Genomic DNA, 21064 nt, shown 5'->3' with positions numbered 1-21064 from the left:
CTCATCTCGCTTTACAGGCCAATGGAGCCGGTGTTTGTCCGCAGACAGTTTTTCCGGGTCATGTGGCCAGCATGACTAAGCCGCTTCTGGTGCAATGGAATACCGAATCCAGAGCAGCGCACGGAAACGCTGTTTACTTTCCTGCTGGAGCAGTACTTATTTATCTACTTGCACTATTGTGCTTTCGAACTGCTAGGTTTGCAGGAGCTGGGACAGAGCAACAGGAGCTCATCCCGTCACGGAAATTCGAACCGCCATCCTTCTGATCGGCAAACCCAAGAAGTGCAGTGGTTTAGAGCACAGTGCCACCCGCAAGGCTGTTGGTTCTTAAATGTGCCCTCCTCAGTTCTGGAGGCCTTGGCTCCAATGAGAGGTGGGGGAGAAATTTGTTTCGGTTCGTATTAAAGGCAAACCTACCAGACTTGCGGTCTCCAAAATGATTTGCGAACTGAACACAGCCATCTTTTAAAATTCACACTTCTCTGACTTCTGCAATGTAGTTCTACAGCCCTGTGAGGCATACAAAAATGATCCTAGGTTAATGTGTGCATACAAATGCATAAGTTACTGAAAGCAACCTATAAAAGTCCATATTATATTATAATATAATATTATATAATATTATATTATATTATATTATATTATATTATATTATATTATATTATATTATATTATTATTATATTACATTATATTATATTATATATTTTTCATAAAATTCATACATCACTTTATTGTAAACAACAACAACCATTAAAGTGTTTTGCAAAAGATAAATCAGTACAATCAAGTACATTTTAAAACATAGAACACTTAAAATACTAAAGCAGGTTAAAATTGCCTCAACTTTCAAAGCATCTGGGTAGGATTTTCTAAGCAGGAATGTTTTTAGAAGGCTCTGAAAAGAGTACAGAGAAGGCTCCTGCTTGATCTCAATAGGCAGGGAGTTCCAACGAGTAGATGCTGCCATACTAAATGATTGACTTCTTACAGATGTGGAACGGGTATTATGTGGCAGCTGCAGTAGTGCCAATTCTGCCAATCAAAGCAATTGAGTGGGCACTGCTCATTGGAAATCGCTTTGCAAAAATGTGCACTTTAGGCAAAATTGCATCCCAAAATGTTTATATTATGGGGAAAATCTATCTTAAAAGTGCTGGTGAGTTTTCATGGGGACTTCAAAAATAATAATTTTTGCAAACTGTTGTGGAGGTGTCGAGAGAGCAACTTCAGAATGGAAAAATGGAAAACTGAGCGAAACCTAAATTGACACATTCAGTTCCAATGAAGTGGGGAAGACCACACCTCTTCTGAAAGTTTGGGACAGAGTCTTCAGAGCCTTTTGACAGAGCAACATCCTCAGGTTGTATGGATTGTGTCTGGGTGAGATACTGTGATGGTCCTATACAGTGGTACCTTGGGTTACAGATGCTTCAGGTTACAGATGCTTCAGGTTACAGACGCTTCAGGTTACAGACGCTTCAGGTTACAGACTCTGCTAACCCAGAAATAGTACCTCGGGTTAAGAACTTTGCTTCAGGATGAGAACAGAAATCACGCGGCAGCGGCGGGAGGCCCCATTAGCTAAAGTGGTGCTTCAGGTTAAGAACAATTTCAGGTTAGGAACCGACCTGCAGAACAAATTAAGTTCTTAACCCGAGGTACCACTGCACATAGCTTTTTTTCTGGGCAGACCAGGGGTACACATACCCCTAAACATTTTGTGAATCTTTGTATTTTTGTCCATTTATTGTATTTATTTCCCCCGATTTGAACTATAAAATGGTGATTTTCTTGAGTCAAAATGAGAGTACCCTTAAACATTATTTTAAGAAAAATAGCACTGGTCCTATCTAAAAATTAACCTACCCTTTGCTTCTTTTCTCCTGCCTTGCTCAGTCAGTTTGACTGAAGTCAGAGACTTCTGTGAGTTTGTAAATCTGAAGGACATTTAGAGAAAACAGGAGAGGCAAACTGGATGTGATCTCTTTGCTCATTGATGCTTGCAGGCTTCCCATTGTGGGCATCCGACTGGCTGCTGTGAGAACAGGATGCTGGACTTAGACGGGCCTTTGTTCTGATCCAGCGGGGATCTTCTTACATCGCTCTGTCGTTTCCTCGCTTTCATTTTTACCTCCGCAGCCTGTTGCAAAAGAGAAGAGAAAGGATTATGAAGTGGCGAAGGAGAATGAGCGCTGCTACATTTGTAGGGGACGGGCCTCTAAGGTCGGCGGTAGAGCACATGCTTTGTGCCCAGAAAGCCCCAGATTATCCCTGGCATCTATAGACAGAACTGGGAACAATGGGAACGATGGGAAAGAGTGTGGCCAGTCAACTTAGGTCAGGAGTAGGGAGCCCCAGGCCAGTGGCCAAAATCCTCCCAGCCTCTCTACCTCTCAGAACATTATCCAGGACAGACCCTTCACTGGCCTTACAGTGGTACCTCAGGTTACAGACGCTTCAGGTTGCAGACGCTTCAGGTTACAGACTCCGCTAACCCAGAAATAGTACCTCCGGTTAAGAACTTTGCTTCAGTATGAGAACAGAAATCGTGCTGCAGTGGGAGGCCCCATTAGCTAAAGTGGTGCTTCAGGTTAAGAACAGTTTCAGGTTAAGAACAGACCTTCAGAACGAACTCAGTTCTTAACCCGAGGTACCACTGAACTTTCTACTATGATAGTATTTTTTTGCCTGGTTGAAACACACCCTTAAATTCTGAGCATGCCTCTTGCCGCCTTTTTTTAATTTACAATTTTTTAATTGATTTTTGCAGTTTACTTTTATATTCAAATCATAATCAAAATCATACACATAAAGGGTTCCCTGAATCCTGGGACTTTCCTCTGCCCCTGCATGGGTTCCATTTACATTCCCTTTTCCCATTGCATCTTATAGTATTCTCCATTTTCTTAAAATCTTCCCATAGTTCTTGTTGCATTACAAGTGTTGTCCTGCCAAAGTTTTTAATTGTTTACAATGTTCTCTGAGCTAAGTTATACATTTTCCCCATTCCTTAGTAAAATTTCTGTCTTCTTGATTTCTAATCTTCCCAGTCGTTTTCACCATTTTGGCGTAGTCCATCATCTTTATCAGCCATTCTTCTCTGGTCGGGGCTTTATCTTCCTTTCACCTTTGGGCCAAAAGTATCTGTGCTGTCGTTGTCGCATATATAAATAGTCTTTTCTGATCCTTTGGTATCTCTGCACCCAAAATTCCTAATAGAAAAGCTTCTGATTTTCCCCACAAACGTTATTTTAAACATTTTTTTCAGCTCAGTATATATCATTTCCCAGAATGCTTTTGTTAATTTGCACATCCACCACATATGGAAGAATGTGCCCTCTTTCTCTTTACATTTCCAACCAACATTTGAAGCAGTCCTATGCATTTTTGCTTATTTAGTAGGTGTTAGATACCAACGGCACATCATTTTCATATAGTTTTCTATCAACGTACAGCTGTTGATTTTAAATCTTCCCTCCATAACTTTTCCCAAGATGAAAATTTTATATTATGCCCAGTATCTTTTGGCTCTGGCTCCACCCACTTTTTGCCTCTGGCTCCACACACCCCTGACATGTGGCCCTCAGGAGGTTGCCCAGAAGAGAATTTGGCCCTCGGGCTAGAAAATGGTCCCCCAAATACTGAGCCAGATGGACCAATGGTTTGCCAAAAACGAAGGCGGCTACATCGTCAGGAGAGCAGGGATCCAGCTCTGTGATGCTTGCAGGGCTAATGCAAAACTAAGGAAAATCAAGAGAAATAAACAATGAGCAAGAGCCGCAAAGCAAAGAGAACTCAAGTCATGCAGTTGAAAAGTTCTCTGTTCTCCAGGTCAGCTGGAGAATTGCTTCGCTGAAGCTCTCGCCTCCTCCCATCTACGTGATTTATTTTTTTAAAGCCCTGTTGAGTGGGTAGAACTTGTAAAAGGGCCTGCTGTCAGAACAGATCCACGTTCTCCTCTTCTTCACCGCAGATGCAAGTCATTGTCTGAATAGATTAGGCTGACTCCCAAGAAGGTGCAGGCAGCCAAGTGAGTGCCTGGCAAGGCTGTGTTTTCCTACCTCATCTTCTAGAAGGAAGGTATACCGCGAGAGAGCAAAGTGAATGCTTGGGAACCTTGCTGGAAAGGGCTAGAGAAGCAATGGGGAACATAAAGGTCTTGCGGACATGCAATGATTGGATGTTGGACAGTTGGACATGTTGGACAGTTGAAGACAGATAAAAGAAAGCACTTCTTGGAGTACTGCAGTGCGCTCTACGTGGGGCTACCTTTGAAGGTGACCCAGAAACTACTACTAATCCAGAATGCGGCAGCTAGACTAGTGACTGGGAGCGGCCATCGAGACCACATAACACCGGTCTTGAAAGGCCTTCATTGGCTCCCAGTACGTTTCCGAGCACAATTCAAAGTGTTGATGTTGACCTTTAAAGCCCAAAATAGCCTTGGCCCAGTATACCTGAAGGAGCGTCTCCACCCCCATCGTTCAGCCCGGACACTGAGGTCCAGCCCCGAGGGCCTTCTGGCAGTTCCCTCACTGCGAGAAGCAAGGCTGCAGGGAACCAGGCAGAGGGCCTTCTCGGTAGTGGCGCCCGCCCTGTGGAACGCCCTCCCACCAGATGTCAAAGAGAAAACAACTGCCTGACATTTAGAAGACATCTGAAGGCAGCCCTGTTCAGGGAAGTTTTTAATGTGTGACATTTTAATGTATTTTTAATCTTTGTTGGAAGCCGCCCAGAGCGGCTGGGGAAACCCAGCCAGATGGGTGGGGTACAAATAATAAATTACTCTTACTATTACTTCTCCACACAGCACATAGTTAAAGTATGGAAAGCGATGAGCCACTAACTTGAATGGCTTTAAAAGAAGGTTGGACAAATTCATGGAGGGCTACCAATGGCTACTAAACAGGATACCTTGGCTTTGCCTCCATGACTGGAGGCAGTAATGCTTCTGAATACCAGTTGCTGGACAACCAAGGATGGGAGAGGGCTCTTGCACTCAAATCCTGCTTGAGAGTTTCCCACAGGCATCTGGTTGGCCACTGTGGGAGCAGAATGCTGGGTAGATGGGCCATTGGGATGCTCCTGCAGGTTCTTATGATGTTCTTGTGACTTGTTTGCTACTTGCCGCAGGGGGCAGGTCTAGATCTAATAATGGGCTTCATCTGCAGGAGGGCAGGTGTCAATTGAACATTAGGATATGTTTCTTGACAGTAAGAGCAGTTGGACTATGGAACCAATTCCCTAGAGTAAGTATGGGGAGCCTGTGGTCCTCTGAATGTTGCTGGACCATAGTTCCCATCCTGACTATTGGACGTGCTGGCTGTCAGAATCTCCACTCGGCCGAGCTGATAAAGCTCATCCTCCTCCGGCTGAGTCCTCCGGAATCGCCTCCGACGTGATTGACGACCCGAGCCTCTGATAAGGCTCCAGGCACATCCACCATTCAGCAGAGAATCAAAGCAGCACGCGGAAGTGATGAGTTTTAATAGCTACATCACTAAGCTTTATTACTAACTACGCAGACAGCAAAGAAAAATACATCCTCTCTCTGTGAAAGCAGAGAGCAACTGAACAACAAAGGAACAGGAAACCAGTAACATCACATCCGTCTCCTATCTTCCGTGAGACTTCCAACAGTCTGGAATCCCAGGAATGTAAACAGAGTCCTGTGACTCCAAGAGCACTGCACAGTGGCAACACACAGAAACTAACACTAGCTGGGGCTGATGGGAGTTGGAGTTCAACAACATGTCAAGAGCTACAGGTTCCCCATCTACACCCTAGAGGAATAGACTGGCTCTCCCTCACTAAGCTAGATGGCCTTCAAGGTCTCTTTCCAAATTCTGTGATTCTATGAAGATGGTATTTTCTCAGTCCCCCTATCTTACTTAATAATAAAACTGTAAGGCTGTTGTCACGCTGCATTTTGCATAGCCACCAATAGGTGAAGGTTTGAGTGATCTGTGAAGGGATGGGCGTTTAGGTAATCTGTAAGGGAAGGGAGCACAGTTTGGGTGATCTGTAAGGGGAGGGGTATGGGATTTGGTGAGATGTAAGGGGTGGGGTTTGACATGGGGGGGGGATAGGCAAGGTTGGCAGGCAATGTGAGCAGAGGCACAGCCTCTAGTCTGCAGTGTGGGAATGATACTACAGGTTCAGCGTAAAATGTTGTTTTAAGGATTATTACCATAATGGATGTAAGATATTTTGAATACTAGATTGTTTAAAAGAGTGTCAAGGATAGTTAACCTAAGAATAAACATTGTTAGATTAAGCATTGTTAGCTGTAAACATTACAGCAGGAACATGGCATCATCAAGCAGGATTTGAGCTAAACAATTGTCTCAGGAGCATATCCTCCCCCCAGCCTTTTTTTAAAAACAAGAAATGTGAATTAGTTTGCATTAAATTGTGAGCTGAACTGAATTTCTTACCAACTTTCTGCTCTGAACCAACAGTGATCACCCTTTCCTTCTTGGCTGTTTTCCAGCATCTATCTCTAAACATTCTAATTTGCTTCTGCAAAATTAACATGACAGCCTTCTATTAATAGCATTGGATAGAATAGAATCTTATTGAATTAGCCCTTAGGGCATATCAAAATAACATACATCTAAACGAAGCATAAAAGTATTCCAGAAACAACAAAAAAAATAATGTTGTGTTTTGTTTCTGATGGAACTCAAAATTACATGTGGAAACAAAACAAAGAGGCGAGGTACAAATCAGGCTGGATTTATCGTCCTTAAAACTTTCCCCGCAGTTGTCAAAAATGGGTTCCAAGGATTGTTGCTGATGAATTTCTACTCAGAGTAGGGTCACGCCTATTAATTTCAGTGGGTCTGCTCTGAGTTGGGCTGCAACCCCAGAGACATTGGAATGTAGCAACCACAACACACACTGACATCCAAAATAACAAAGTTAGATTGGGGGCCCCAAATTGGGGGGGGGGCATGCCCTCTCCCTCCTTCAGCCCAGCAGCTGCTACTAGAAATTTATAAAATTATGCATGGCATGGAGAACGGGGATAGAGAAAAGCTTTCCTCCCTCTCTCATAACACTAGAACTCGGGGACATCCAAAGGAATATTGGAAGATTTAGGACAGATAACAGGACACAAGGTCCGTATAGTAAAAGCTATGGTTTTCCCAGTAGTGATGTATGGAAGTGAGAGCTGGACCATAAAGAAGGCTGATCGCCGAAGAATTGATGCTTTTGAATTATGGTGCTGGAGGAGACTCTTGAGAGTCCCATGGACTGCAAGAAGATCAAACGCATCCATTCTGAAGGAAATCATCCCTGAGTGCTCACTGGAAGGACAGATCCTGAAGCTGAGGCTCCAATACTTTGGCCACCTCATGAGAAGAGAAGACTCCCTGGAAAAGACCCTGATGCTGGGAAAGATGGAGGGCACAAGGAGAAGGGGACGACAGAGGACGAGATGGTTGGACAGTGTTCTCGAAGCTACAAACATGAATCTGACCAAACTGCGGGAGACAGTGGAAGACAGGAGTGCCTGGCGTGCTCTGGTCCATGGGGTCACGAAGAGTCGGACACGACTGAACGACTAAACAACAACAACAAGAGGACACAATGCATAGTCAAACAGGTGGCAGTGATGGCCACCAACTTGGGCGGCTTTAAAAGATTGTTGGACAAATTCCTGGAGGAGGCGGCTATCCATGGCTACTAGTCCTGATGGCTCTGCCCTCCCTCCATAGTTGGAGACCTTGTGCCTTTTGAATAACAGTTGATTGGAATTGCAATTGGGGAGTTAGGCATTTGGGCCTGCTTGTGGGCTTCCCATAATGGGTATCTGGTTGGCCACTGTGAGAATGCTGTGAGGGTGCTGGACTAGATGGGCCATTGGCCTGATCCAGTAGAGCTCGTCTCATAGAATCATAGAGTTGGAAGGAGAATCTGTTGTAGGAATCTTTTGCCCAATGTGGGACTTGGACCAACAACCCTAAGATTATTTATTTATTTTTTTATACATACATACATACATCGTATGGTCGGCGGTTCGAATCCCCGCGGTGGGGTGAGCTCCCACCGTTCGGTCCCAGCTCCTGCCCACCTAGCAGTTCGGAAGCACCCTTAAGTGCAAGTAGATAAATAGGTACTGCTTTATAACGGGAAGGTAAACGGCGTTTCCGTGCACTGCACTGGTGCTAGCTCGCCAGAGCAGCTTCGTCACGCTGGCCACGTGACCCGGAAGTGTCTTCGGACAGCGCTGGCTCCCGACCTCTTAAGCGAGATGAGCACGCAACCCCAGAGTCGGACACGACTGGCCCGTACAGGCAGGGGTACCTTTACCTTTTTATATACATACATACATACCCCGCCCATCTGGCTGGGTTTCCCCAGCCACTCTGGGTGGCTTCCAACAAAATATTAAAATACAGTAATGCATCAAACATTAAAAGCTTCCCTAAACAGGGCTGCCTTCAGATCTCTTCTAAACGTCTGGTAGTTGTTGTTTTCTTTGACATCTGGTGGTAGGGCATTCCACAGTGCGGGCGCCACTACCGAGAAGGCCCTCTGCCTGGTTCCCTGTAACTTCGCTTCTAGCAGTGAGAGAACCACCAGAAGGCCCTCGGTGCTGGACCTCAGTGTCCGGGCAGAACGATGAGGGTGGAGACGCTCCTTCAGATATACTGGACTGAGGCCGTTTAGGGCTTTAAAGGTCAGCACCAACATTTTGAATTGTGCTCGGAAACGTACTGGGAGCCAATGTAGGTCTTTAAAGACCCGTGTTATATGGTCTCATGTTCTGCCAACTGAGCTATCATGTTCTTATGTCCTCAAGGTTATACCTGTACCATACATTTAAATCACTCTTATTCCACTTAACAGTCATGGCTCCCCAGCCCAAGAATCTTGGGTACTGTAGTTTCATAAGGGTCTCCTAGCATCTCTCAGCACCCTTAACAAACTACAGTTTCCAGGATCCTTGGAGGTGAGTCTTGAGTGTTTGAACATATTTAAAGGATGATCTCAATGTAACTTAAAGGGGGGAAGTGGCCTGTGTCTTCAAGAGCTGTCTGGGGTGTTGGAGATAGATTCTGAAATAAGCATACAGCAGACTAGCTTCTTTCAGGGACGCTTTCCTCTTCAGCAGCCCAAACCATTGTTCCCTGGGATCATGTCCAAACCTTTCAACTTGCAAGAGTAAGAAAAAAATCTTGGTATCTCTCCCAGGGATAAATGAGATGCCTGCGGTCGAAGAGGACGACAGGCTATAAAACAGGCAGTGAACGGCTCCCGAAACAGGGCCAAACTCTTCAGAACAAAAAAACAGGGGCCGGGGAGATGAGACGGGAATTTGGCTGAGGTTAAAACAATGCCCCGTCAGTCCTGTACTTTCAAGAGTGATGGGCTCCCCTAAAGAATCTTGGGAAGCGTCATTTGTTAAGGAGGCCCCTCAGGGGTGGCCTGTGCTGGTCCCGTGGGTTACCCAAGAGGCGAGGGCCAAGTCCGGTCCGTGGTCAAAGGTGCAACGTGGAGGCAGTCCGTAGTAGCTGAAGCTGGGTGCAGGGCAGGGAGTCGGGTGAAGTCAGGAACAGGCTTGCAAGCAGGGAGCCAGGGCGGGTCAGGAGCTCAAGCAGGAAAGCAGGACAGAGTTCATTCAGGCAGGAACTAGCAACCAATAATGTTGCTCTCGCAACTTGGGACTGGGGCTGGCCAGCTTGTATCTGCCCCGAGGCATAGGGTGGCCCCGCTCCACGGGTGACTTGCCTCTCCTGGCCTGGAGGCGAGCACTCCTCCTGCGGGAACTTAGTTCCCTCTGCCTCTCTGCCCTGAGCTTCTGCAGCTCAGGAGAGGCTGGAGGGTTACTGGACCCAGAGGCAACCTCAGCTTCCCCTGACGGGGCTGAGAGTGGAGCACCTGCAGGCAGTGGGTCCTCCAGCACCTCAGGAGCCAGAGCAGACTCAGCTGGTGCCTGCACCCGAGGATCCAGTATAGGTGAGGCTCAGCTGGTTCTGGAGGCAGGGAATCCTGTGCAGGCTGGGATCCCTCAGGTTCAGCATCTGGGTCCGAATCCCAGGCCATCAAATGGCCTGTCCTGTTCTGTTCCAGCGCCTGAGGTGAAACAGGAAGGTGAAACAGGAAGGTGCCCCCCCCACCGCCCCCAGCTGATGTCTCATTTCCTGCCGCTGTGTGGCCCTGGTGGCAGCGGCAATGGCAAAGAGTGCCTTTGTGAGCTGCCTTGAGTTATGGGGGGAAAGTCAGGATGTAAATTAATGATCATGATGACGCAAAGAGAGCATCAGGAGTCAGGGGTCAGATTCCTTGTCCTGTGAGGGCTCCAAACCTGAGGGTGAGGACCTCCCATCCCTATTCCTCAGAGGCCCTGCTACCAGACGAAGCTGGAAGGGCCAGTGCCTGAGGATGTGCCATCTTCTGACTCGTTAGAAAACCCTGGAAGACCTCCTGAGCCTCCAGTGCTCTGTGTGCAGATATAGAATCAGGATACCAGCACACCCAGCCTCTGCAGGTCACCTGGAGGGCAGATTTTAATGCTGGAGTATTGTTCTCTTTCTCGGATGTTACGGCAACAAATGACCCGGCCATGTCGGGAAACGTGGCACAAATCGAGGGATGACTGTGTGATGTTTACTCCTTTGGGTGTGCTCCGCCAGCCCTCAAATATGAGGAAGCTGGTGACAGAGACTTCCTGCGACAAACACTGCATTGTGTACAAGGGTAAAGTGGTGACAATGAAGGCCAACTTGGGATAAAAGAGGAGAGAAGGGAAAAGATGGAGTCACAGGCTTGACACGGGCCTGTCCTTTTCTGGAAAGGATGGGATTTGCTCCCAGAAGAGTTGGTGAGCAGATCACCAACATGGATGGATTAGACGGGCCCAATAGGATTTTCTTTCTCTCCTTATGTAATTCTCTCAAATTAGGAACCATGATCAGATTCATAACTACTGCTGTATCTTCTTCTCATCCATAATTTCAAGTTATTTTAAATGAAACTTCTTGACCATTGGACCATCTAGGATGGAATTGTCCACCAGGGTGCCCTCAAGATGTTGTTGTCTCTAGGTCCCATCATTCCCAGCCAGAATGGCCAATGGCCCAACAACATCTGGAGGGGTACCACATTGCAGTCTGTGCTGGCTGGCACTGGATCTTCTGGGTTTCAGGCTGGTGTCATTCATTGTAGGCTTTGGGCTTGGCTTAGGTCTTGATGTGGTTACATTCCCTCCAAAAGATCAGGTACAAAGTTTGGGGGGTTCTCCTATCACTTGGGGCTCAAGTTGCCTTGGTGACACAAGTGCCTTCCATCGGTTTAGACAAGTGGCTCAGCTACTCCCCAATCTGGGCAGGGGTAGCCTATGCTCTGATAACCTCCAGGTTAGATTACTGCAGTGCATTATACATGGGGCTGCCTTTGAAGATTGTACGGAAAATGCAGCTGATGCAGCAGCCGGATTTCTCACCTGGCAAGACAGTCTTAGCTCCTAATGCCAATCCTGGCCTGACTGCCTACCAGTTAGTTTCCGGGCCCAGTTCAAAGTGCTCCTTTTGACCTATAAAGCCTTATGCGGCTCAGGACCCCAACACATCAAGGAGTGCCTCTCCCCATATGAACCCACCAAGACCCCGGGATCATCACCTAAAGCTATTCTCCATGTGCCTCCTCCATGGGAGGTCCGGAGGGTGGCAACACGAGAGACGGCCTATTCAGGGCCGGCTCCCAACTTATGGGATGCTCTCCCCAGGGAGGTTTGCCTACCACCCTCTTTGCCCAGTTTTAGGCACCAGCTGAAAACTTTCCTTTCTACCTGGTCTTTCGGCTCTTCGTTTGAAGGGTATTTAAATAAACAGGAACAGCTGATGGGTGGCAAAGAGGGAGATCCTCAGCCGCGTCCTGCCTTTATAGGGCAGGTCCCACCCCCAAGGCAGCTGATTGGCCGGCTAGGGGGTGACGCGACTGGGAATCCCCCCAATCGTGCGGGGCCGCTGCATGCGTGGTGGGCCGGGAAGCCCACAATCCCACCTCCTCCTTAGTGTGGAAGTGGCCTTGTGGACTCATTTGCCGGGAAGGATATGCTAAGCCTATTTGTATAGCTGTTGGTTTCCCCCCAGGTTTTTTCTATTGCTTGTCTTTATTGTAATTGGTTTTAGTGTTTCTCTTGTGTTTGCAAGTCCCTTTGAGTCATGTATAAATTAAAAACTATAAGAATAGCTGTAGACTGTGAGTGTCAAAATCCACTCAAATCCTTTTATGGCTGTAACAAAGCAGACCCAGTGGATATTATGGACATAACTACCTTGGGTCCATTAATTTCAACGAGGGACTGTGGTAGGGGAGTCAGAGACGGGTTGATGAGATAGTGCTCCCTTCACCCTAATGGACCAGCCTCTGCAGATTCCATATGGTGGTATAGATCTTATTGGTGACCACACTACAGTTTTCCAGTGTGATTGGCTAATGTGGGGCCAATCAGCAAGTCTTCCAAGGATTAGGATGAGAAGGGAGCTCCAGGATGTCACACAGAAGAAGAAGAAGAAGAAGAAGAAGAAGAAGAGGAGGAGGAGGAGGAGGAGGAGGAGGAGGAGGAGTTTGGATTTGATATCCCGCTTTATCACTACCCGAAGGATTCTCAAAGCAGCTAACATTCTCCTTTCCCTTCCTCCCCCACAACAAACACTCTGTGAAGTGAGTGAGGCTGAGAGACTTCAGAGCAGTGTGACTGGCCCAAGGTCACCCTGCAGCTGCATGTGGAGGAGCAGGGAATCGAACCCGATTCACCAGATTACAAGACTACCGCTCTTAACCACTACACCACACTGGCTCTCATATCTCTCACATATCTTCCGAATCTCTTTGGTTCCATGATATGGACAAATAAGGGCCTTTAATATCCCAGGGCTGAAAAAAGACTTCTTCTTTTTTAAACCAAGAAAGCGGAGGGCACGAGGGAACATCCCAATTTAGCCAACTAAACAACCTACACCTTAGAAATCTCTCTTTTCGCCAGCCAGATTCAATATTTACTCAGGCTGGATGAGGCCCAGCTGCAGCTGGTTCATTTAGCCCCAACCCAACCCCCGGGGGATGAAATCAGCAGGTCCTGCAAAAAGTGACCGTTACATTTTTCCTTCTGTTTTTCTTTTTAAAATATTATTTTATTGTCATTTTGCTGTGATAAGGAATAAATCAAAGATGAAAGCACCCTCTTCAAGACCCTTCTGGACCTTGCAGAACCAGGGACCACGCTGGGAGAGGAGGGCAGTCTTAGTGACAAACTCCAGACATCAGGGAGTTTCAAAAGAGCTGGGACAGAATCCTTTGTTCTTCGCTCTGTGCCTTACGGCAGTGACTCAGCTCACTGTATTTTTTTCTCCCAGATGGGAATTTTTTTGGGATGCTGCCGGGTCTGCTTCCTTCTTTGGAGATCAGCCTTCCTTATTTATTCCTCTGTCTTCTTGGCAAAGGAATATTTAGCTGCAATGTGCGAGCGCGTTGAACTCTTGTTCCAGGAGGGCTGTGTGTTTCGCGCAGCCCCACAAATGCCTAGAGAGAATATAATGTTGAGCTCATCCCAATCTTCAAATGGTGAAAAGGGTTCCTGCGTCTATCCAGGGTTTGGTTTCCTTGGAACGAAGGTCAATGGAGGCTGTGATGTGTTTAGGATTGTTTTATGAATTTTAAGTTCTCAGATATAAGGTAAATATTCATAAATGCACACATATCTAAATGTGTCTGAAATAGTATGGGAAAGCAATCCTCAAGCTATTTTGACTCTCCCAGTGACCTCAAATATTCCTCTGCAGTAAGGAAGGCAAATGGGGAAAGCCTTCCCATCATCTTTTTGCTTGCAAATCCTGTCTTAAGGCTGTATTTGTGTATGAATATGGTGAGCCTGTGACCTGGATTCAGGAACTAAAGCATTAACCATCACAAAAAGATGGCCAGGCTGCCCAGGTAAAGCGATCAGTGACCATTGTCAGGTATCCTGGCAGACAGGATTTCTGCTGTATGTATGATGTTTTTTGGGGGTGGTCTTGGGCTACAGGGTGGGCAATTTCAAAGGTCTATATAAGGGCTTGTACACCATTGTTCAGGATTCTCTTCCCCCCTGTGTACGGTGCATGGGGACCCTGTTACAACAGTTTATTTCTTTTAATAAAGATCAGGCTTACTAGCCGCTTTGCTTCTCAATATTCTTTGATTGGCCTCTGTTTTCTTCTACCGATAAGGAACCCACTTAAGGACTCTATACGGGCTCCAGAATACCCCATAAGGGAAAAGGGAGCAGTTTTCCTTATAACAAGATATATGGTCTTATTTACACACATAGAAAAAAACCCGAGCACAGGGTGAAGGGGTTCCCAGCATTAACCCTCCAACAGTCTTGCCTCCGCATTAGGTTCCCGGAGAGGGATCCCCAAGCAGTGATGGACTTGGGTACTACAGCATACCGTCCAACGTTTTCAGACCCAAAACTGGGATGTGCATCTTCCGGGACGTGCCCCTGAGCAAATCACGTGACCTGCACCTTGCTCTTGCCTTTAAAAAAGTGCTTTTCTCGGGGCGAAATCTCACACGGAACCCAAAGATGTGCATTAGGGGGAGCTGTGCGAGATCGCAGTCTTCCCCAAAAAAGCTTTTTTTTTTCCGGCATAAGAGTGTGGCACTCAAAATGACAACTGCGTTCTAGCCCCAAAAAATGGAATGGCAGGTATGCTATGGCGCCATGTGCCAGGTCAAAATTTGCCCACCACCACCGCTGCACTCACATTGTCTTTCCAAATGCAGGCAAGAAGGTACCCAGGCCTTCACCGTGGCTGGGAGCCTGCCACACGCCAGCCCACCTTTGGCCACCAAAGTGATGTCAGACCTGAGCAGCTTTGCAAGGCTGGAAGGATGCCAGCCTCCTGAAGCAGGGTTGGCTCAGGGAAGGGCGCCCTGTTCAGTCCCGGCCTTGACCTCGATCTGATGCTGGAAACCCCCTTGTAAAAATCAGAGCTGGTTTCGCATTTCCTTGTGGCAGGGCCCATCTCGTAATTTCTCGAGGCTGTGAACATCTGCGTGTTTTAATTGCCGGGCTGATGAGCACCGAGGCTCTCTCGACAGGAAATGTTTCCTGCGTGTCACTTTATTTTTGGCAAGAGGCTCCCCGTTTCTGAGCGAATGTTCCTCAGCACCGGGGCTGTAAGAATGTAAACGGATGCCTCGATTGACTGATGGTCAGCTGGGAAGTAGGCTCAGGAATGCTGCTTGAATTCTGCCTGTCATGCAACCAGGCTAGCTGTGAGGCTCAAATGTTGGTGGTGGGTGTCAGGGAACCAACAAGTCATCATAATAATGGCAGAAAAGATCTGTTGTTGTTTAGTCTTTTAGTCGTGTCCGACTCTTCGTGACCCCATGGACCAGAGCACGCCAGGCACTCCTGTCCGGACACTGAGGTCCACTGCCTCCCGCAGTTTGGTCAAACTCATGCTGGTAGCTTCGAGAGCACTGTCCAACCATCTCGTCCTCTGTCATCCCCTTCTCCTGGTGCCCTCCATCTTTCCCATCCCTTTTCCAGGGAGTCTTCTCTTCTCATGAGATGGCCAAAGTATTGGAGCCTCAGCTTCAGGATCTGTCCTTCCAGTGAGCACTCAGGGCTGATTTCCTTAGGAATGGATAGGTTTGATCTTCTTGCAGTCCATGGGACTCTCAAGAGTCTCCTCCAGCACCACAATTCAAAAGCATAAATTCTTTGGCGATCAGCCTTCTTTATGGTCCAGCTCTCACTTCCATACATCACTACTGGGAAAACCATAGCTTTAACTATACCTTTGTTGGCAAGGTGATGTCTCTGCTTTTTAAGATGCTGTCTAAAGGCTTAGTTCAGAAAACACAGCAAACCATGGATTTCCCTAACCATGGTTTAGCACTCAAACAGTCTTCAGAGCTCCCAAATGTGTGGGCCAACCACAGTTTACTGGTGAATGTTTCCTTTCCCCCCCCCCCCACCTGCTCTGCTCTCCCATTTCTATGGTGCCGGCAGTGAAGGCTGGTCTGTTAGGGCAGAAGGGGCACTGCCCCAGCAATTTCAGTCTGCCCTCAGTCAGTCCTCACTGGCCTGCTTTCTTACTAACATCCAGTTCAAGTGCTGGCCCTGGCTGCCAGCTTCTCCTCCTCAGCCTCAGTGTTGCCCTTGTAGAGGAGAGGGGACTAGAATTACTTGGTTCTGCCAGTCATTGGCTGTAGTGCCACCTGCTGTTGGCCTCCTGCCTTTATGCCCTACCAGTCCTAATGATCACCGACAGGGAGGAGGATGGGGACAAAACTAGAATTCATTGGCTCCAGCCTGCCTATCATTGGGTCTGCTTTCTGCCCTGCCAGTCCCACTGAGTGTAAGAAACACAGGAAGATGCCACATGTAAGAATCCAATTGGTTAATGTGGCAGCACCGGCACTGTGGAACTCCCTGCTGATTGAGTGCCTTCACTGTACGCTTTTTGGCGCCTGCTAAAAAGATTGTTTCGACAAGCCTCCCCAGATGCTTAGAAAGTTGAGGTAATTTTAACTGGTTTTAGTATTTTAATTTCTGTATACTTTCAAGCATTGTGGTCATTTTTTCTTGATTTTGTCGTTTTATCTTTTTGTATGCCGATTCAAGGTTTTTACTACAACCAAGCAGCGTATAAATCTTATGAAATAAAAATTAATTAAGTATATCAAGTCAGATCCTTGGCCCACCTAGTTCTCTATTGTGTGGTAACTCTCCAGGGTTTGGGGTATGAATTCCGCCCCCCAGTCCTGGATATTCCAGGAATTGAACCTGGGACCTTCTGCAGGCACAGAGAGTGGATAAACAGCAGGTACGTGCTTGGCCATAATGAAGATTAGCTCCTCGATCCAGTATACCTGAAAGAGCGTCTCCACCTCCATCGTTCTGCCCGGACACTGAGGTCCAGTGCCAAGGGCCTTCTGGCAGTTCCCTCATTGCAAGAAGCAAAGCTACAGGGAACCAGGCAGAGGGCCTTCTTGGTAGTGGCACCCGCCCTGTGGAATGCCCTCCCACCAGATGTCAAAGAGAAAAACAACTACCAAACTTTTAGAAGACATCTGAAGGCAGCCCTGTTTAGGGAAGCTTTTCATGTTTAATAGGTTATTGTATTTTAGTGTTCTTTTGGAAGCCGCCCAGAGTGGCTGGGGAAACCCAGCCAGATGGGCAGGGCATAAATAAATAAATAAATAAATTATTATTATTATTATTATTATTACTACTACTACTACTACTACTACTACTATTACTCATTGGTCATTGCTCTGCTCAGAAGAGGAAGGCTCTGGAAGCTGACCACGTAATGCCCATGGGAAACCAGAGCTCAGACTCCGCAGAAACTCTCTCTATGCCCTGTGTGACCTTGGCTGGGCAAAAGGTCCCCTTTCCATGCTCTCTCTCCCCTTCCCCCTGCCTGCTCCGCTTAGCAGGGCTGTGACCCAGCCAGGATGAAAACAGAATGGCCAACTTGTTCCTCAGCAGCCAAGCCAAGGGCACATGGGTTGTGTGCCCAGGCCCGAGCAGGGAGCGTCATGGAAACTGCATGAGGTAAATCCCCTCGGGGGACAAGGGGTGTGCGCGGCTGTGGCGCTGAACACTAAAGGCAGGCACCTGACTCAGGTGAGCCTCGCTTGTTCAGGCACAGCCAAGTTCCCCTCACGCTTCAGAAACTCCATTAGATCAGAGCCAAGATTCCAGGGCATCTGAGGCTCGACTTCTTGGGCTATCTGAGGCCAAGGCTTTTGTTTTCTTTTCTTCTGGATCTGATGGGAACTTCCTCTGTCTTTTCCCACCCTTCTCCATGACTCCAGGTGGGAGGACGTTTTCCAGCACGGGGGCTGCTGCATTTGCTTCTGGGCGACTTTCTGAGGGCCGGGTGCCAGTGGCGAGCGGCACCTGAGGAGGAGACGGGTGGAGGAAGGAATGCAGATTTCACCTTAGTACAGGAGGCAAGTTTCTACACACGCTCACACGCCCCTCTCTATCTTCCATCCAAACGAGCAAGAGGTAATCTCAGGACATGAAATATACTCAGAGTCGCAAAGTGATTTCATGCTCTTTATGCAGCTCATAGTGGTGAGGAGGAATGAATGAAAGTCCTCTCAAAGTATCTGCTTTGTATACATTATTTACACAATGGGCTGCACATGATTGGCTAATTCCGGAATTCTACTGTAAGCCAATCAGGTTGTGGATTCACTTCTATCTGGAGCATGATTGGGCGGTTCCTGCCAACCAATCATACTGCTGCATTGTTCTAGGACCAATCAGACTGCTGCATTTTGGATCCTATTGTTCTAGGACCAATCAGACTGCTGCAGTTTGGATCCTATTCAACTCAGTACATAACAGGACACATTTCAACCAGGCAGGAACACACAAGGTGAGGTGCAAAGGAGAGCCAGTCAGCAATGTGGCTTGGAGTGGGACTCTAGATTTGGGTAGAGTCACCTAGGATCAGGGAGAGAGGTCTAGAGCAGAGCTTTCCAAACTGTGTGTCATGACACATTAGTGTGTCAATTGCAGTGTGTACGTGTGTCGCACAAACACTCCCCACGCTCCTCCCGGGGCTGGAAAGTTTAACCTCTGGTTTTCTAGTAAAACTGTGGCCTGGGCAGGCCGGGTCATCCTCTGATATACCTGCTGGGATTGACAAGGCATCTGACCTTTACCTGAATCTCCTGTAGCTGCCTCTGATTAGCTATCATTTAGCTCTTGGGACACGGGTGGCACTGTGGGTTAAACCACAGAACCTAGGGCTTGCTGATCAGAAGGTCAGTGGTTCGCATACCTGCAACAGGGTGAGGTCCCGTTGCTCGGTCCCTGCTCCTGCCAACCTAGCAGTTTGAAAGCACCTCAAAGTGCAAGTAAATAAATAGGTACCGCTCCGGCGAGAAGGTAAACGGCGTTTCCGTGTGCTGCTCTGGTTTGGCTTAGTCATGCTGGCCACATGACCCGGAAGCTGTACGCCGGCTCCCTCGGCCAGTAAAGCGAGATGAGCGCCGCAACCCCAGAGTTGTCCACGACTAGACCTAATGGTTAGGGGCCCCTTTACCTAACTCTTGGGGAAAATAATTAGCATCACTCATCATGTGCACGGAAGTTGCCAAACCAATTAACCAACTAGAAAGATTACTGTTAATAGAACCAGTTTTCCTATAACTTGATATTGCATTTTTAGTCTGCTTTCTGTTGCCACCCTGGAACTTTTCTTTATTAGGCTGGCATGCCCAGTTCCTTTTTCAGACTCTGTTCGCTCACTTTCAAACCAGCCCCCAAGGGATGCATGCAACACAGTTTCTGTGTTTCCTTTGGCAAAGCCAGGAGCCCAGCTGAGAAGGAAGGAGTCTTGCAAAAAGTTAAAAATAGAGTACCTTCGGAGAGGCTACTGTGACTTCCTTCGCTTCCCCTGAATGGGGCATCTAAGTCTATGTCTCCAGAGAGGGTTCAAGGCAATCCGAATCAGGAAGCCACGTCTGCCACAAACAGGTTCTCTTAAAGCTGACGTTGGGGCTAGAGAGACAGAGTGCTAATGGGCTCAAGTTGGCCATGCCCATTCATTTCAGTGGGTATGCTCTGTGTAGGACCAATGTTGAACGCAAAACCACAAACTTCCCAAGAACCTTGACTTTCTTTCTTTTTTTAAAAAAATATTTTTTATTATTTTTAGCATACAATTTTTTTTAAGACATACCACACAAATTATTATACATATGTCCTTGTTTAGGCTTCCTTCAGCATCTCTGATAGCCTTCCGTCTTGATTATTTCTCCTGCAACTCTTAACTTAATATTGCCTTTACCTTTTCTAACAAATCATTTCTCCCTTTCCATTTTTACAATATTTCTTAAATTACTCCTCACAGAACTTTTTGTAGTCCTACAAACGTAATCTGATCATCACAAATACTTTTCAAATACTCAGTAAATTTAGTCCAGTCTTCGGTAAACCTCTGGTCCCGCCGCTCTCGGATCCTTCCTGTTAGTTTGTCTAATACTCTGGTTTCTCTTCAGATTGTATAAATCTTTCGCCTTTTACCAAGAACCTTGACTTTCACCCATGTCATAGTGGGAAAATGTTTCCCATTCTCTTGGCAGGGAAGGGGAAATTTTGGGTGCCCCCACCTCACCCACAAAGGAAAAGCCAGACAATTCATGCTTCTTTTGCTCATAAGCATCTGTTGTTCTTGAGCCTCTCTAGGTCATTTTTGGCCCCCAAAGGAAATGTCAATGAGGCGAAGGAGCTATTCCATCCACCCCCTTACAAATGACGCAGCTTGCGGAGAGAGCAGGCCCCACTCCTTTTTTTTGCTACAAAACAGCCTGCGAGCGTGAAGATCTCAAGGGAGCTTTTGTTTACTTCAGCAGCGAAACAAGAAGCCAGATCTCTGATAAAACACAAGGACAGAGGTTGGCAAGGAAGGAGAGTTTCACCTACTTGTGGGCTGCTTGTTATTCTCCAAATATTTATGAGGCCAGTAGTTCATGCCATGGGTTCCCAGAACTGCTTGGAGACGCAGCCTACAGAGGGGGGAGAATAAATGCAGCAGGGTTTTTTTTTTTTTTTTTTGAGGAGGAGATAACCAGATGGAGGGTATTAAGAGAGGAAGGTGCCTTTGAATGCCAATTGCTGGGAATCGCAAGTGGGGAGAGCACAGGAGCACTCAGGCCCCACTTTTGGTCTTCTCAGAGGACCACTATGAGAAAGAGATGCTAGACTAGATGCCTTGCATGGTGAAAGTGGACAGAGGGAATATTTTCTCCCTCTCTCATAACACTAGAATTTGTGAATATACAAAGAAGCTGAATGTTGGTAAATTCAGGATGGACACTATACACACACACACAGACAGTGGAACCTCGGGTTAAGTACTTAATTTGGTCTGGAGGTCTGTTCTTAACCTGAAACTGTTCTTAACCTGAAGCACCACTTTAGCTAATGGGGCCTCCTGCTGCCGCTGTGCCGCTGCTGCACGATTTCTGTTCTCATCCTGAAGCAAAGTTCTTAACCCGAGGAACTATTTCTGGGTTAGCAGAGTCTGT

The 21064-nt window shown here is 47.1% G+C and overlaps 1 long non-coding RNA gene across 1 annotated transcript in view; it reads right to left on the bottom strand.

Moving 5' to 3' along the window:
• Positions 1 to 1012: 1012 nt before the first annotated feature.
• Positions 1013 to 21064, bottom strand: part of LOC310683987 — a 55586-nt gene continuing 35534 nt past the window's right edge. Inside the window, exons 2-3 of the long non-coding RNA XR_014514625.1 lie at positions 6439 to 6523; positions 1013 to 2141 (exon numbers count right to left, since the gene is read on the bottom strand). This is a non-coding gene — a long non-coding RNA (uncharacterized lncRNA). The remainder of the gene's footprint in view (positions 2142 to 6438; positions 6524 to 21064) is intronic.

Source organism: Podarcis tiliguerta, assembly GCF_965153285.1.
Source record: "Podarcis tiliguerta genome assembly, chromosome: 8".
NCBI classification, from domain to species: domain Eukaryota; kingdom Metazoa; phylum Chordata; class Lepidosauria; order Squamata; family Lacertidae; genus Podarcis; species Podarcis tiliguerta.
This window is presented reverse-complemented; position numbering and strand designations above follow the sequence as displayed.